The sequence below is a fragment of the Coccinella septempunctata genome, chromosome 4 (assembly GCF_907165205.1).
Source record: "Coccinella septempunctata chromosome 4, icCocSept1.1, whole genome shotgun sequence".
In the NCBI taxonomy this organism is placed as follows: domain Eukaryota; kingdom Metazoa; phylum Arthropoda; class Insecta; order Coleoptera; family Coccinellidae; genus Coccinella; species Coccinella septempunctata.
This window is the reverse complement of record NC_058192.1, coordinates 26,987,287-27,004,838: the sequence shown is the minus strand read 5'-3', so window position 1 is coordinate 27,004,838 and position 17,552 is coordinate 26,987,287.

The following is a 17,552-nucleotide window of genomic DNA, read 5'->3' as shown; positions in this document are numbered from 1 at the left end:
TTTAAGTATTTTCGGGGGTAGTTTCAAGCACTCCGACGGCACCGAAAAGATTTTCCTTCACACCATATATTCCTCATTACCAGAGTAATTTATCATGTGAATTTGAAAATGGCTTCTCGTCGCCTTCATATTGAAAATAATTTTTTAGTATTTTCGTATTTTCGGGGGTAGTTTCACCTACTTCGACGGCACCGAAGAGATTTTCCTTTACACCATATATTACCCATTACTAGAGTAATTTATCATGTGTGTTAGAAGCTGGCTTCTCGTCGCCTTCATATTGAAAATAATATTTTTGGTATTTTCGTATTTTCGGGGGTAGTTTCACCCACTTCGACGGCACCGAAGAGATTTTCCTTTACACCATATATTACCCATTACTAGAGTAATTTATCATGTGTGTTAGAAGCTGGCTTATCGTCGCCTTCATATTGAAAATAATTTTTAAGTATTTTCGGTGGTAGTTTCAAGCACTCCGACGGCACCGAAAAGATTTTCCTTCACACCATATATTCCTCATTACCAGAGTAATTTATCATGTGAATTTGAAAATGGCTTCTCGTCGCCTTCATATTGAAAATAATTTTTTAGTATTTTCGTATTTTCGGGGGTAGTTTCACCTACTTCGACGGCACCGAAGAGATTTTCCTTTACACCATATATTACCCATTACTAGAGTAATTTATCATGTGTGTTAGAAGCTGGCTTATCGTCGCCTTCATATTGAAAATAATTTTTAAGTATTTTCGGTGGTAGTTTCAAGCACTCCGACGGCACCGAAAAAATTTTCCTTCACACCATATATTCCTCATTACCAGAGTAATTTATCATGTGAATTTGAAGCTGGCTTCTCGTCGCCTTCTTATTGAAAATAATTTTTTAGTATTTTCGTATTTTCGGGGGTAGTTTCACCTACTTCGACGGCACCGAAGAGATTTTCCTTTACACCATATATTACCCATTACTAGAGTAATTTATCATGTGTGTTAGAAGCTGGCTTCTCGTCGCCTTCATATTGAAAATAATATTTTTGGTATTTTCGGGGGTAGTTTCAAGCACTCCGACGGCACCGAAAAGATTTTCCTTTACACCATATATTCCTCATTACCAGAGTAATTTATCATGTGAATTTGAAGCTAGCTTCTCGTCGCCTTCTTATTGAAAATAATTTTTTAGTATTTTCGTATTTTCGGGGGTAGTTTCACCTACTTCGACGGCACCGAAGAGATTTTCTTTTACACCATATATTACCCATTACCAGAGTAATTTATCATGTGAATTTGAAGCTGGCTTCTCGTCGCCTTCATATTGAAAATAATATTTTCGGTATTTTCGTATTTTCGGGGGTAGTTTCACCCACTTCGACGGCACCGAAGAGATTTTCCTTTACACCATATATTACCCATTACTAGAGTAATTTATCATGTGTGTTAGAAGCTGGCTTATCGTCGCCTTCATATTGAAAATAATTTTTAAGTATTTTCGGGGGTAGTTTCAAGCACTCCGACGGCACCGAAAAGATTTTCCTTCACACCAAATATTACCCATTACTAGAGTCATTCATCGTGTGAGTTTGAAGCTGGCTTCTCGTCGCCTTCATATTGAAAATAATTTTTCAGTATTTTCGGGGGTAGTTTCACCCACTTCGACAGCACCGAAGAGATTTTCTTTTACACCATATATTACCCATTACTAGAGTAATTTATCATGTGTGTTAGAAGCTGGCTTATCGTCGCCTTCATATTGAAAATAATTTTTAAGTATTTTCGGGGGTAGTTTCAAGCACTCCGACGGCACCGAAAAGATTTTCCTTCACACCATATATTCTTCATTACCAGAGTAATTTATCATGTGAATTTGAAGCTGGCTTCTCGTCGCCTTCTTATTGAAAATAATTTTTTAGTATTTTCGTATTTTCGGGGGTAGTTTCACCTACTTCGACGGCACCGAAGAGATTTTCCTTTACACCATATATTCCTCATTACCAGAGTAATTTATCATGTGAACTTGAAGCTGCCTTCTCGTCGCCTTCATATCGAAAATAATTTTTTAGTATTTTCGGGGGTAGTTTCACCTACTTCGACGGCACCGAAGAGATTTTCCTTTACACCAAATATTACCCATTACTAGAGTCATTCATCGTGTGAGTTTGAAGCTGGCTTCTCGTCGCCTTCATATTGAAAATAATTTTTCAGTATTTTCGGGGGTAGTTTCACCCACTTCGACAGCACCGAAGAGATTTTCTTTTACACCATATATTACCCATTACTAGAGTAATTTATCATGTGAGTTAGAAGCTGGCTTATCGTCGCCTTCATATTGAAAATAATTTTTAAGTATTTTCGGGGGTAGTTTCAAGCACTCCGACGGCACCGAAAAGATTTTCCTTTACACCATATATTCCTCATTACCAGAGTAATTTATCATGTGAATTTGAAGCTAGCTTCTCGTCGCCTTCTTATTGAAAATAATTTTTTAGTATTTTCGTATTTTCGGGGGTAGTTTCACCTACTTCGACGGCACCGAAGAGATTTTCTTTTACACCATATATTACCCATTACCAGAGTAATTTATCATGTGAATTTGAAGCTGGCTTCTCGTCGCCTTCATATTGAAAATAATATTTTCGGTATTTTCGTATTTTCGGGGGTAGTTTCACCCACTTCGACGGCACCGAAGAGATTTTCCTTTACACCATATATTACCCATTACTAGAGTAATTTATCATGTGTGTTAGAAGCTGGCTTATCGTCGCCTTCATATTGAAAATAATTTTTAAGTATTTTCGGGGGTAGTTTCAAGCACTCCGACGGCACCGAAAAGATTTTCCTTCACACCATATATTCCTCATTACCAGAGTAATTTATCATGTGAATTTGAAAATGGCTTCTCGTCGCCTTCATATTGAAAATAATTTTTTAGTATTTTCGTATTTTCGGGGGTAGTTTCACCTACTTCGACGGCACCGAAGAGATTTTCCTTTACACCATATATTACCCATTACTAGAGTAATTTATCATGTGTGTTAGAAGCTGGCTTCTCGTCGCCTTCATATTGAAAATAATATTTTTGGTATTTTCGTATTTTCGGGGGTAGTTTCACCCACTTCGACGGCACCGAAGAGATTTTCCTTTACACCATATATTACCCATTACTAGAGTAATTTATCATGTGTGTTAGAAGCTGGCTTATCGTCGCCTTCATATTGAAAATAATTTTTAAGTATTTTCGGTGGTAGTTTCAAGCACTCCGACGGCACCGAAAAGATTTTCCTTCACACCATATATTCCTCATTACCAGAGTAATTTATCATGTGAATTTGAAAATGGCTTCTCGTCGCCTTCATATTGAAAATAATTTTTTAGTATTTTCGTATTTTCGGGGGTAGTTTCACCTACTTCGACGGCACCGAAGAGATTTTCCTTTACACCATATATTACCCATTACTAGAGTAATTTATCATGTGTGTTAGAAGCTGGCTTATCGTCGCCTTCATATTGAAAATAATTTTTAAGTATTTTCGGTGGTAGTTTCAAGCACTCCGACGGCACCGAAAAAATTTTCCTTCACACCATATATTCCTCATTACCAGAGTAATTTATCATGTGAATTTGAAGCTGGCTTCTCGTCGCCTTCTTATTGAAAATAATTTTTTAGTATTTTCGTATTTTCGGGGGTAGTTTCACCTACTTCGACGGCACCGAAGAGATTTTCCTTTACACCATATATTACCCATTACTAGAGTAATTTATCATGTGTGTTAGAAGCTGGCTTCTCGTCGCCTTCATATTGAAAATAATTTTTTAGTATTTTCGGGGGTAGTTTCAAGCACTCCGACGGCACCGAAAAGATTTTCCTTTACACCATATATTCCTCATTACCAGAGTAATTTATCATGTGAATTTGAAGCTGGCTTCTCGTCGCCTTCATATTGAAAATAATTTTTTAGTATTTTCGTATTTTCGGGGGTAGTTTCACCTACTTCGACGGCACCGAAGAGATTTTCCTTTACACCATATATTACCCATTACTAGAGTAATTTATCATGTGTGTTAGAAGCTGGCTTATCGTCGCCTTCATATTGAAAATAATTTTTAAGTATTTTCGGGGGTAGTTTCAAGCACTCCGACGGCACCGAAAAGATTTTCCTTCACACCATATATTCCTCATTACCAGAGTAATTTATCATGTGAATTTGAAGCTGGCTTCTCGTCGCCTTCTTATTGAAAATAATTTTTTAGTATTTTCGTATTTTCGGGGGTAGTTTCACCTACTTCGACGGCACCGAAGAGATTTTCCTTTACACCATATATTACCCATTACTAGAGTAATTTATCATGTGTGTTAGAAGCTGGCTTCTCGTCGCCTTCATATTGAAAATAATTTTTTAGTATTTTCGGGGGTAGTTTCAAGCACTCCGACGGCATCGAAAAGATTTTCCTTTACACCATATATTCCTCATTACCAGAGTAATTTATCATGTGAATTTGAAGCTGGCTTCTCGTCGCCTTCATATTGAAAATAATTTTTTAGTATTTTCGGGGGTAGTTTCAAGCACTCCGACGGCACCGAAAAGATTTTCCTTTACACCATATATTCCTCATTACCAGAGTAATTTATCATGTGAATTTGAAGCTGGCTTCTCGTCGCCTTCATATTGAAAATAATTTTTTAGTATTTTCGGGGGTAGTTTCAAGCACTCCGACGGCACCGAAAAGATTTTCCTTTACACCATATATTCCTCATTACCAGAGTAATTTATCATGTGAATTTGAAGCTGGCTTCTCGTCGCCTTCATATTGAAAATAATTTTTTAGTATTTTCGTATTTTCGGGGGTAGTTTCACCTAGTTCTGAATAATAATGGTCAACGACTAATACAGTTCTGCGAACAACAAAGTCTCAAAATTTTAAATGGGTTTTATCCACATAGAGATATTCACAAGTACACTTGGCGCCAACAAACCAGAGGCCTACGATCAATCATCGACTATGTGATAAAAAAACAAAACATCAGATGGAAAGTTCGAGACGTAAGAGCATACCGAGGAGCAGATTGCGGGTCGGATCATTATTTGATAAAAGCACAAGTTTTTATACCGTTCAAAAATGATAGAGAACAGAACGAAGCACAATTGCAGGGAGATAAATTGGAGGAAGTTAGATACAACTTGGACGGATTTTACCACCAGAGCACTAAAACATTGTATCAAAGCCGCCTGGACCAAAAACTGAATGAAAGTTTCTTAGAAGATACTCCGAATGCACTATATGAACACATAGTTAAAACATTACACACTGCGGCCAAAGAAGCACTATCTGAAAGGAAAAATACCAACTCACACAATGCTCAGCTTACTTGGAATGATGAGATGGAGCAACAAAAACGGATTAAACAGCATGCATATAACAGGATGCTCAACTCTAATGATATTAATGATAATATATCATATAAACGTAAACGAGCGAAGTTCAAACGTATGGTGATCCAGAACAAAGACGAAACATGGGAGAGGAAATGTCAAGAAATAGAGTCCCATATTGGAGGAGCAAGATCATCCGAATCATGGAAACTAATCAAGGAACTGAGGAGAGAAAGCGCAAACAAGATCAATTTGAACCCAATAAAACTGGAAAGATGGAAAGAATACTTTGAGCAGGAACTGAATGAAGACAGAGAACAATATTTAACACACTCACCAACTAATTACACCATCCAGGGACAGCATATACAAGTCAAAGAGGAAATGGTTTGGAAAGCATTAAAGAGCATGAGAAACAAAAAAGCTGCAGGACCTGAAGGAATCCCAGCAGAGCTGCTGAAAAATGGCACAGAAAAACTGGTGAAGATGTTGCGCCATCTATTCGAGAAGTTTATAAATGGAGCGGCAATACCGGAAGTTTGGAAGGAAGCTTGGATCACACCAATCCATAAAAAAGGAGTGAAGAGTGAGTGCCAAAACTATAGATGCATTTCAGTAACGAGTACCTTCAGTAGAATATATGGGAAAATATTGAGAAAAATAATCGAAGACGAATACGATCCCTATGATATTGAACAACAATCAGGTTTCAGAGCTGGCAGGTCATGTGTAGACAACATCTTCAGCATCAACCAAATAAATGAGAAAAAAACAGCAACAAATCGAGAAGTTCACCTTCTATTTGTAGACCTCACGAGGGCATACGATACAGTTCCGATAAAGAAACTGTGGCAGGTATTAGAAATGTCACCAATCAACAGCACGGCAATCAGTGCAATAAAACAATTATACGGACAATCTTACTCAAGAGTAAAACTGGGAAAATCTCTCTCGCCAACCTTCACAGTTACAAAAGGTCTCAGGCAGGGCTGCTGTTTATCCACCACTCTATTTAAAATATACTTAAATGAAGCTTTGAAGAGATGGAGAAGATCTTGCCATGGAATGGGAATTCAGCTTACAGACGATACAGCACTTTACACACTTCACTTTGCGGATGATCAAGTTGTGATTGCACAAGATAAAGAAGATCTGGAGTTCATGTCAAGAAGACTTTTCGAAGAATACCAAAATTGGGGTCTCACAGTAAATCTAAGAAAAACCAAATATATGTGCGTTGGCGGAGAGAAAGAAAAGTTGATGGTGAATGACGACGTTGAAATAGACGCCTGCGATGAATACATCTATTTAGGGACGAAAATAACAGCAGATGGAAGAACACAAAACGAAATAGAGAGCAGAATAAACAAGGGAAAAACAACCATAAGACACTTAAACTCGATCCTATGGTCCAAAAGCATTTCAGCTGAGAAGAAACGCTATATTTATTCCTCTGTGTTCAAGAGTATCGTCCTATATGGAAGTGAAACATGGCAGTTAACAAAAAGCCTTGAAAAAAGACTTCTAGCTCTTGAAATGGACTTTTGGCGAAGATCAGCCCGAGTATCGCGAATGGATAGGATGAGAAATGAAAGAGTAAGGGAACTTATGAAGGTAGAAAAAACAATAATAGAGGATACTCAGCAGAAGCAGCTCATTTGGTATGGACATGTTGAGAGAATGTCAGATCAAAGAATTCCTAAACTTGCTCTGAAGTGGGTACCGAGGGAAAGGAAGAAGCGAGGAAGGCCAAAGGTTACCTGGATGAGCGGCATACAAAAAGCAATGTCTGAGAGAAATCTGAGACCAGGAGAATGGGAGGATAGAAGAGGCTGGAGACTGGGAACCGGAAGGCGTAGGACGCTATAAAACCGGATATATATATATATATAGTTTCACCTACTTCGACGGCACCGAAGAGATTTTCCTTTACACCATATATTACCCATTACTAGAGTAATTTATCATGTGTGTTAGAAGCTGGCTTATCGTCGCCTTCATATTGAAAATAATTTTTAAGTATTTTCGGGGGTAGTTTCAAGCACTCCGACGGCACCGAAAAGATTTTCCTTCACACCATATATTCCTCATTACCAGAGTAATTTATCATGTGAATTTGAAGCTGGCTTCTCGTCGCCTTCATATTGAAAATAATTTTTTAGTATTTTCGGGGGTAGTTTCAAGCACTCCGACGGCACCGAAAAGATTTTCCTTTACACCATATATTCCTCATTACCAGAGTAATTTATCATGTGAATTTGAAGCTGGCTTCTCGTCGCCTTCATATTGAAAATAATTTTTTAGTATTTTCGTATTTTCGGGGGTAGTTTCACCTACTTCGACGGCACCGAAGAGATTTTCCTTTACACCATATATTACCCATTACTAGAGTAATTTATCATGTGTGTTAGAAGCTGGCTTCTCGTCGCCTTCATATTGAAAATAATTTTTTAGTATTTTCGGGGGTAGTTTCAAGCACTCCGACGGCACCGAAAAGATTTTCCTTTACACCATATATTCCTCATTACCAGAGTAATTTATCATGTGAATTTGAAGCTGGCTTCTCGTCGCCTTCATATTGAAAATAATTTTTTAGTATTTTCGTATTTTCGGGGGTAGTTTCACCTACTTCGACGGCACCGAAGAGATTTTCCTTTACACCATATATTACCCATTACTAGAGTAATTTATCATGTGTGTTAGAAGCTGGCTTATCGTCGCCTTCATATTGAAAATAATTTTTTAGTATTTTCGGGGGTAGTTTCAAGCACTCCGACGGCACCGAAAAGATTTTCCTTTACACCATATATTCCTCATTACCAGAGTAACTTATCATGTGAATTTGAAGCTGGCTTCTCGTCGCCTTCATATTGAAAATAATTTTTTAGTATTTTCGTATTTTCGGGGGTAGTTTCACCTACTTCGACGGCACCGAAGAGATTTTCCTTTACACCATATATTACCCATTACTAGAGTAATTTATCATGTGTGTTAGAAGCTGGCTTCTCGTCGCCTTCATATTGAAAATAATTTTTAAGTATTTTCGGGGGTAGTTTCAAGCACTCCGACGGCACCGAAAAGATTTTCCTTCACACCATATATTCCTCATTACCAGAGTAATTTATCATGTGAATTTGAAGCTGGCTTCTCGTCGCCTTCATATTGAAAATAATTTTTTAGTATTTTCGGGGGTATAGTTTCAAGCACTCCGACGGCACCGAAAAGATTTTCCTTTACACCATATATTCCTCATTACCAGAGTAATTTATCATGTGAATTTGAAGCTGGCTTCTCGTCGCCTTCATATTGAAAATAATTTTTTAGTATTTTCGTATTTTCGGGGGTAGTTTCACCTACTTCGACGGCACCGAAGAGATTTTCCTTTACACCATATATTCCTCATTACCAGAGTAATTTATCATGTGAACTTGAAGCTGCCTTCTCGTCGCCTTCATATCGAAAATAATTTATTTAGTATTTTCGGGGGTAGTTTCACCTACTTCGACGGCACCGAAGAGATTTTCCTTTACACCAAATATTACCCATTACTAGAGTCATTCATCGTGTGAGTTTGAAGCTGGCTTCTCGTCGCCTTCATATTGAAAATAATTTTTCAGTATTTTCGGGGGTAGTTTCACCCACTTCGACAGCACCGAAGAGATTTTCTTTTACACCATATATTACCCATTACTAGAGTAATTTATCATGTGAGTTAGAAGCTGGCTTATCGTCGCCTTCATATTGAAAATAATTTTTAAGTATTTTCGGGGGTACTTTCAAGCACTCCGACGGCACCGAAAAGATTTTCCTTTACACCATATATTCCTCATTACCAGAGTAATTTATCATGTGAATTTGAAGCTGGCTTCTCGTCGCCTTCTTATTGAAAATAATTTTTTAGTATTTTCGTATTTTCGGGGGTAGTTTCACCTACTTCGACGGCACCGAAGAGATTTTCTTTTACACCATATATTACCCATTACCAGAGTAATTTATCATGTGAATTTGAAGCTGGCTTCTCGTCGCCTTCATATTGAAAATAATTTTTGAGTATTTTCGGGGGTAGTTTCACCCACTTCGACGACACCGAAGAGATTTTCCTTTACACCATATATTCCTCATTACCAGAGTAATTTATCATGTGAGTTTGAAGCTGGTTTCTAGTCGCCTTCATATGGAAAATTATTTTTCAGTATTTTAGGGGGTAGTTTCACCCGCTTCGACGGCACCGAAGAGATTTTCCTTTACACCATATATTCCTTGTTTTTTGAGTAATTCATCAGGTAATTTTTCTGCACGCTTCTCCTCGTCCTCCTATTTAATATACTTAAATATACTTTATTTCATTGAAGTCCGATTATATCCTTCATGCGTTTCCAGATGCCAACGAATACCAAATCACTTCCGTATCCGCAAGAATTTCTATATATCGTGTAACAGAAGGACTCTTGGTTCTCTCAGTTCACATCTATTGAGAGAAAATATTTCTTCTCGAAAATAACGACACGGGAATATATTTTCACGACGCCACTGGTCGTTCGGGTATATTCGGAAACTGGCTGCTACATTTTGGCTGCTAGCTTCACGCCGGTCCAAATTTGAGGTATTTCATCATTTCATAAAAGATGGATAAGTTTCATTTCACTGATTTTTGTTTGTTTGTCAATCATATATTCTGTTGTTTTTCAATCATCATAATATGTGAACATTTCATCTAATAAATTGTATGTATGAACTCAGAGTATTATTTTGTACATAGTTGTCTTCAAATAAAATAAAATGAAATTACCTCGACAAAATAATCGAGATTAGTTCGCTGACTTTAAAGAGATGGCGCTGTTCTTCGTAACAAAATTTTATCCGAGAGTTTCCCATCTATAGTGTTTATCTATGGTGTATATACGGACCACAACCGGAGATATAGAATAGAATACAGAGACTTTCCCTTTCTCTATGATAGAATATCTCTGACCACAACCCAGAGATATAGAAGAAATTCAGTGCCACATTGATGAAGAGACATTTAAAAAATGTAGAGAATGATACTGTGACCCTAAAAGTTCCAGTCTTGAGGGAATTGTAATATTCTTCAAAAATCAAGGTAAGATGAGATAATTTAATATGAAACTGAGATGATTTTATTTTTTGTTTGTTTCAGAGGGACTTCATGTACCATCATATGGAATTATAACGATATGTCAATCAGGAATTTGATGATTTCAACTGAAAATAGAGTTTCAAGAGATGAAAATTGCATTTGCAACAATTCAATCCCAAAAATTTTAATATGATCGAGTTGATGATTTGTTCCCTTCCTTGAAAGAACATTTTTTATATTCTTCAGTGATTGGAAGACATTATGGCTTTCTTTTAGTGAAAAATATTGCCAGATCTCATTTTAAAATTAGAATATTCAATCTGTAAAAAGTTTATACTGAAAAATTCAAGGTTCTCCAATTAGAAGACTTCATCAGTTGATTTTATGCAGCAATCGATACTGGATATACAATATTGTATAAATAAAATGAATAGAAAAATGTTTTTTTCTTTTATATATTTAATGCCAGTAGCTACTGAAAAATTTATCGACTTGTTAGCTTTCATCATATCATGTCTTACTTCCAATAAAAAATATCAGATCAATTTATCCACTTTGTGCAAAAAATTTAGTGTCCTTCAGATAGACAAAATCGTGTTTCCTTAGAAACAGAAAATAAAAATTAAAACTTAAAAGCAGAGTTCCAGAATTGCATCTCGAAGGAAAGTGGGCGAGCAATTTTTCAGGGAACTTTCCTCTGATCGTAATTAGGGAACAGTAGTGAAAAGAAGCGATTCTGGAACAAACCAAATATTGGTGACGCTTCGAAGTCTATATATATCAAACTACCCCATAAAGCTACATTCACAATCAATTCACGGGCCGAAGTGCACTTCGGCACGGAAGCTTAGCAGATGGCGTTCTCTGTTACCATTCACAATGAAATTCAAGACAAAATTTCTTGCAAGTTGCAAACTATCACTTCGGCAAGGAATTTCGTGCCGGCTATGGATGATGCTGATGCTTATGTTTTGATCAGTTACATTTTTGATTCATTTGAGTATTTGGTTCCAAGATTATTGCGAATGGTAAATTTCGTGCCGAAGTGCACTTCGGCCCGCGAATTGATTGTGAATGCAGCTTTAGACCAAATTGCTAGAATCTTCAAAATCATGGATTTTATTTTGAAAACGTTACCTATTTAGAAAAGACGAAAAGAAGAAAAGACAATTAAATTAAAATTCATCGTTGGTTACAAACGCTTGAATATAATTCAAAAGGATTCATTGGTTTAGATGATATGTTCAATATTTGGACATCTCATTATATTCACCAGAATACATAAAACAAAAAATTTTTTCCTTCGTTGACATTTTTGGTATTCATTTTGTATTGTACTGAAGAAATAAGAAACGAATTGACCGAAATCTCATAATTTCAAGTACTGTTATCAACGAAATCATAACATTCAAATTCTGAATTTTACGTGCCCCTGTATATAACTCTTGCCACATGCTATCACTTTTAGGCGGTGCTGTATATATTTCCTGACAAATGGCGGCCTTCAATTTTAGCCAGTTCGCGCCAGTGTGTAATATCTTTGGTTCGCGCAGCTTGAAGCTCAATCTCCCCCCTTCTATATCTCTGCCACAACCATAGACTTATAAATAACATGGACTCCGCATGTGAGAGAGAAGTCGGTTGGTTGAATAAGATGGAGAGTTTGTGGGCAAGCTGTCAAAAGGTTATGGAACACAAGTTTATGCGAAAATTTTCTTTAATACATTTTCAACAAGCTTCCGAGAAGAGACATAGGAATTCCATAGCATTCCTTCGAAATGAATTATGTCCAAAAATATGTGAGTTTTATTCAAGAATAGATGTAATGAGAATAATAATCAACGTATCAACACCTTGTGGGCAAAGTCTGCGTGAATTGTAAAAATTTTCCATAATAAATGTTCAACAAGCTATCGAGAAGGCAAACAGGAATTCCCTAACATTCCTTCAAAATTTAAAATATAAAAATTATGTGAGAAAAATTATGAGAGAATAAATATAATGTGAATAATAATCAACGTATGAACACCTTGTGGGCAACGTCTGCGTCACATATTTGTTTACATCATTGACAACCCCTTCCAACTTATATAGACAGAAATGCAACCGCTTTAGTTCGCCCTTCAGACGGTGCGATTACTTTGGGGCGCTAGAGTCGAGTCGTGTTACTATAGAAATCAAAAATAATATCTTTGATAGAAATCCGACATAGATTTTCAATCTATGAAATACTGTTCTGATGACAGATTTATTTTGGCGAAGTTTTTCCAAGAAATGTTCTTATTTTTTCAATAATTTGTTTGACTAGTGGGAATCATTTACGTTCTTCTAGTTCCGTTTCTTGCTTTAGTGGTAAGTGTTTGTTTTTTTGATAATTATGTTTGTGTAATCATGAAGCTTGGAATTTGTCTGCTCACCGATGACTGAAGAAAGTATAAGTTCTTCAGTATTTGAAAACTCAACATTCCTTCAACAAATTTTTCTCGAAAATGGTTTACCAGAAGAAACAGAAGGTTTAACGAAGAGAAGACTTCAAATATCCAGTCAACAGAAGCAATTACAAGAATACCTTTAATTCATTTCTGGTTTACTGTAATAGTTATGTCATTATAATCCTAACCAATATCATTTTCTGCAGAACAACTCCTTAGAGATATGGTTTAAGGTTTAATAAAAATTCCGCTCCTTCCTAAACTGCTCTTATTTTATTTTCCAATCATTTGTACTTGAATACTTTTACAACACCCCTAGCAATGCAGTCGTTTTATTAGGTGGTATACCTTTTAAGTTTCACGGTGGGTAATTTTAGTCTTCAATTTTAATTTTTTCTGTACCTACAATTCAATAGTTGAAAAAAAATCACGATTCATTTTTCAATCAACAAATTTGTCATCGATTTATCTGTACCTAATGTAGTATCTTTAGTTTTGTTGCAAATGAATGAAATAGTTTCATTAATGAATTACAAGTAAGACGACGCAAAGTCTACTGGGGTTCGAAATTTCAAATCGAATGAATAGGTTTTGGCCAGCCACCTACGACCGATGCCGCAGAGCAGTGGTTCCGATTTCCGTCGGTGCGATTTTGGAGCAGCGCTGTTGTAGTGCCTAGAAATCATAGATTACAAACAGTGTCAATAAATTTAGTACGGGAGTCGGACTTCTTTTCGTTTGGTATTTCTATGATCATTGAACTCTATAGACCATATTAGTGAGGTTAGAATCACTCAATTGGCGGGAGATCCATATTCAAATTTTTTTACATAGGAATCGACTATAAGATGGAATATCGCTAGCTAGAAGTAAATGTTAATATAAAGACATGCAAAATTGGGTGCCGCAATTATTAGAGGTTGTTTCCAAGTACATTTTTCATCACAAAATACTTTTATAAGTCCTAAAATCAAAATTGAACACATTATTATACGGAATATATCCGTATGTCGTAGATCATTTCTGCTATACGTCAATCATGAACCGTAACAAAGAAAATGACATGCTACGCTTGCGCGTTAGAATGATGTCAGCTTCAGAGGTTAGAAACGAAATGAAGCTACGACAAACTTCCATGGATCTTGCTGACCAATTTTATATTGATCCATTATTAAAAAAATATACCATTTTATTACGAAATTTTGTTTTCAACTTGTTAAGGAAAGGATCATAGAACACATTCCAACAGAAATAAATGTTAAGAAATTCGCTAAAATATCCAAAAACAGGCGAGAAGTACGCGGCATTTTTAGTCCCATAAGAAATGCATAGGGAATTCAGGGACCAGATCCACGGATGGATCGCGATTCAAATTTCCCGCCTAACCTCACTAATATGGTCTATGGGAACTGGAAAGTGGAATGGCATCGCGATACAGGCAAAATGAGGAAGAGTGAAAGGGAAGATGTAGAGCAACCTTTCTCTCTCGCACGCCGTTGCTATCAGAGTTGCCAGTTCTACTGAAATTTCAGTAGATCTACTGATTTTGATATTAATCTACTGATCTACTGAAACATTTCTTAATCTACTGAAAAAAAATTATCTCTCTTCCTCATTATTCTTAATCTTCAATTAATCGCATACTCTTTTATCTCGCATGATATTTCGATAAGCTCTATTCAAATAATATTTAATAGTAATAAATAATCTAGAAGAGCAAATTTCACACTGACGTTGATTCAGATTAAATGCAATTTTTTATATACCTCTATAAAGTCCGCTAGAACAGTTCCTTACTTATGTTTAATTTTTTTCATTCGTTTTGAATTTTTGTTGTTTATTCATTCCTGTTTTTCATTCAGTCTAATCTGATAAGTACAATTAAGTACCTGTGTAACGTCATTTTGTGATATTTGTGAGTAAATTAATAATTAGGTATATATATGTTCATTTCTCCTATGAGGATATTTTGCTTGTTCCTATTTTTTTGGATAGGTTACGTATATTGTTTAATATAAATAGATATTTTTTGACGTCATAGGTTTATTTCATTACCCTTTCTTGAAATTTGTAGAGCGAAAAATAAATCTACTGAAATCTACTGAATTTTTGACAAGAAATATACTGATGAAGTAAAAATTGAACTGGCAACCCTGGTTGCTATTAGCTACGTAAACATTTCAATGTGCGGGAATGAAAGAATGAACTGAATGAACTGAAAATATTTGAAGGTTTGATACTGATTGGAAAAATTCATTTCTTTCTCTATTTCCCAAATTGTTCAAATCTTTCAACGAGTCGGTTCGTACTAAAAATAATTAATCATTAGTTTGTCATTCTAATCGAAGTTTCTAAAAATTTTGCACTTTTTTTAGTGATTTATGATGTTAATCATAATTTCCTGAATTTCGGGAACGAAATTTTTAATAATCACCCTAGCAGCCTTGATGAATTAATAAAATAGAAGCTTTAGAGTAATTTGAATATAAATATTAATTATAATCTTGAGGCAAGAATATAGGAAATGATCTTCTGAAAAGCCTCGGATAAAGCTTTGGAATCATATGAAAAGCAGTGTTAGCAAAGACAGAGTTGTCTCTGGAGCAGAGACAGTCGTCTCTGGTGTCAGTGCGAGAGATTTTAAATATTCCAAATAGTTCAATATATAAAAGGAATCATTTCAAAAAGTAAAGAACAAAATTGCTGAAATATTTTTATTTAACATAATTGTGACAAGAATGTTACATTTGCTTAACAATTATTAAATAAAATTAATTTAGTAATTTTCTGACGAATAGTAGAGGATCCCCATGAAGTTCATCATTCATTAATTTTGATTGATGGAACATTCTACACTAGCCCTAGTGCACTCTTCATGGTCGAAATAAATCCTAAAGCGAATGTCTTTCGATAGTGAAAAAGAATGTTGGTATCATCAATTTCCAATGATTCTAAATATTCTATAGTTTCACTGAAAATTTCCTCAACATACCTCAGGGAAAAAGATCTAATTGGAGCTTTAAACCCTCTCCGGAACAGATTTCTAGAATTAAGAACGTCAAACACTCTATCAATTTTTCTAATGAATTCAACCATAGCGGCACTATCTTCGAATTGTAAGTTCTTACATTTGTTATCAAGAAATTCCATAGCATCTGCTACCCCATTACTCATTGTTTGAGTAGCTAATCTGACATTCATAATTCTATTTTTATAATTGATATGCTGAGATGAGAGGGAATTAGCCAACCTTAGACCTTCCTCCATTTGAACTTTTTCTAATTCCTTGACAAACTGCCAAGAAATGTTTCCTGTGGGGGAATGCAAATTTTTTTCTGCAAATGTATTTCTACGGATACCAATTTTTCCTTCCTGTAGCTTTGGTCTAAAGTTGTAAAGTAAAAGGTTTTCGGGGAGGGAACCTTAAAAAAATGAAAAGCATAAGGCATAATTCCTAATTATTTACTGCTTCTCTCCTTTTGTGGATTCTCACTTCTGTAAAACTGTTCAGGATTATATTATATTTATGTCCCCTGCATTATGGCATCCGTTTCCAACACAATACTGGACCATTGACCATTCTTATTCAAAATGTTTTTTGTTACTGCAAAAACCACTTTTGTCACTCTGGGAAACACATAGACTTAAAAAACACTCACCAAAAAACTATATTTAAGCTTTGAAAAAGCATAAGAAAAAATTCTGTTCAACAGCTAACTTGACTTGATATATAGACATTTTTCGAGTTTCTTAGGAATGTAAATCGGAAGTATATGGCTTCTAAACAATTTTTCACCATGATTTTTACTAAAATACTGATAAAAAGACATTAAACAATGTAATTTAAAATTTATCTACGAATATGACATTTAAATTTAGGTTATAATAGTGTAAACAAAAACACGCTACAGAGAGAAAGGTTGCTCTACATCTTCCCTCTCTCTCAGTCACAATTTACGACGAATTTTGCACGAGGAGCTAAATGCTCATACTCGTACCGGCGTTGCCACGTCTGTCGTCTACTTTTTAAGCCACAGAACATTTGAAAACTGTCAACTGTTCATCTCTGACAGCCTGTCAACTCATTTCACGTGTCTTATTTATTTTTATTTTGTTATCAGAGACCGTTTATTATTTACATTTTTCATTAATATTCTTTGTGAAATTGTGGTAATAATTATATCAGAAAATCTGTATTGAATAGATGACCAATGCAACACAAATAACAGGGTTGCAATCACTTACAACATGATTAACAACAAGAAGTTTTCAGCGGAACGTTAAATTGAACTGATATATCTACATATAACAACATAAGGGTCCTGTAACGTTCCTCGAACAACTGAAGAACATTAGAATCATTACTTGGAAGACTGAACCTGGTCGAAAGACCCTCTCGGTCAAAACAAAGATTTGGACCATTATAGGCCCCTCCAACCTTCTAGCCTCACAAAAATTGTGGAGACAAGCAAAAGCGTCATTACAAGTAAAACTCCTCACTTGATGAATATTTTCGTTGTTTCAAGGTATAAAAGAGTGGTATTTAACTTCATCTAGAGCTCTAAGAATATATATTTGGCAATCTGTAATAGATATATGAAAAGTAAGTTGATATTAAACTTTTGATATGATAACTATCATCATCATATATCAAGATTTC